Raw genomic sequence first — 2189 nt, 5'->3', positions numbered from 1 at the left:
GAGAGAGTGTGTCTTGAGGGCAGTTGGCGTTTCTAGGACACGAGTGACATCACAAAATTCCGAGAGCTCTCTGGGATACCGTGGAATTTCCAGAGAAGGGACTGCTGATGTCGTGAGGCACGGCCTTTACCTCCTTGCTGATATTTCTCCCCGAACTGACCGACCGACCGACCGACCGACCAACCGGAACCTGAGGTTTCCTTTCCAGGAGTCTCTCCTCCGACACAGAGGGAGCCATTCAGGATTTCCTCCTTCCAAAACCAGAAATTTCTCTCTGCTTCATTAATATCTTCTCACTACTTCCTGAACCCATGGGGAGTTAGTTAGTTGAACACTCACTTTTTTCATGAATGACCCTTCCTCCCTCTCCTGAACATCTCATATTACTGATTCATACTCAGTAAAACAGTAATATGAGAAATTAGGCCAGGAGGACATGGAAGATGAGGGTTGAGTCTTCTGAAGTGAACAAGCACTTAGGGAAGGCTAAACTTAAGGGAATTTGACTCTGAGTGGCAAGACATGAATAGCTGCTGCCAAGGCACAGATACAGGCACCAACTGGGCCCTCGGCATCCTCCTGCATCATCAGAGCTGTGTGGGAAACTCAGCCCAAAGGAGGGGCCGTGTTCAAAGGGAGAGGGCATTTTCGAGGACAGCACTGTTTTCTTTTTCTTCTTTCTTTCTTTCTTTCTTTCTTTCTTTCTTTCTTTCTTTTTTTTTTTTCGAGACAGGGTTGTTCTGTAGTTTTTTTTTTTTTTTTGGAGCCTGTCCTGGAACTAGCTCTTGTAGACCAGGCTGGTCTTGAACTCACATGCTTTCTTTTTTTTTCTATTGGATATTTTTGACTTCTTTATCAAAGATCAGGTGTTCGAAGATGTGTGGATCGATATCCGGGTCTTCTATTCGGTTCCATTGGTCCTCCTGTCTGTTCTTATGCCAGGACCAGGCTGTTTTCAGAACTGTAGCTTACAGAGTGTTCTTGCAGGTGGGGCACAGAAGAGGTTAATTACGGTACCTTAGTTCTTCTGCTTTTCTAGCAGACCGGAGCCCAGCTGACAGGAATCCAGTAGAGATGGTGTCAAGGTTCACACTGACACTAACAGCTGTAACTTGAGCAGGATTTGTGATCCACATGAAATTTGCAATGAATTGCAGCAAATCTGTGACACTCTAACTTGCTCAGGCTCAGTATCTGAACATACAGATGTTTGCAATGATCACTGGCTTCAGGATTTTTTTTTTTGTTGTTGTTGTTGTTTTGTTTTTCCACGAGACAGGGTTTCCCTGTAGCTGAAGTTTAACGGCCTGGTGTTTTTGTGACTTACTGCTTCAAAGAACTTCTCCATTTCTTTATCCCTAAGGGAAAAGAAATATAATCACTAAATACATTTAAGTGTCTTTCAACCATTTTAGATCCCTCTGTTGAGAGTTCTCTGTTTAGGTCTGTACTCCATTTTTTAAAATTGGATTATTTGTTCTTTGGATGACCAATTTCTCGACTTCTTTGTGTATTTTGGAGATTAGTGAAGATCTTTTCCCATTCTGTAAGGCCGTCGTTTTGTCTTGTTGGCCATGTTCTTTGCTTTACAGAAGCTTTTCAGTTTCAGGAGGTCTCACTTATTAATTGTTTCTCTCAGTGTCTGTTTTTTTTTCTTTTTTCTTTCTTTTTTTTTTCTTTTTTTTCTTTTTTTCTTTTTTTCTTTTTTTTTCTTCTTCTTTTCTTTTTTTTTCTTTTTTTTCTCTCTTTAGTTTTTTTCTTTGTTCTTTTTTTTTGTTTTGTTTTTCTTTTTTTTTTCTTTTTTCTTTTTCTCTCAGTGTCTGTGCTACTGGGGTTCTATTTAGCAAGCGTTCTCCTGTGCCAATGTGTTCAAGTGCATTTGATATTTTTATTTTTATATTCTTTTATTGTGGATGAAGTCAATTATTTGAACTCTCAAATATTTTTATTGTTATTATCTCTCTATTTGTTTGCTTATTTGTGGTTGTTCACCAACTTGACTATCTAGAGGAAGTAAAAGTCGTAACAAGGTTTCCGTAGGTGAACCTGCGGAAGGATCATTAACGTGAGAGAGCAGCGGCGGCGGCTCTGCCCGCCCGCTCGCCTGCCTCGCCCGAGTTCTCGCCGGGAGGCGCGCTCCCCGGGTCGCACGTGTGTTGTGCGCACGGAAGTGTGCGTGCGCACGGGCG

This window comes from Microtus pennsylvanicus, unplaced genomic scaffold (genome assembly GCF_037038515.1).
Source record: "Microtus pennsylvanicus isolate mMicPen1 unplaced genomic scaffold, mMicPen1.hap1 Scaffold_48, whole genome shotgun sequence".
Lineage (NCBI taxonomy): Eukaryota > Metazoa > Chordata > Mammalia > Rodentia > Cricetidae > Microtus > Microtus pennsylvanicus.
The sequence above is the reverse complement of the archived record's forward strand: the minus strand, read 5'-3'. Positions refer to the sequence as shown.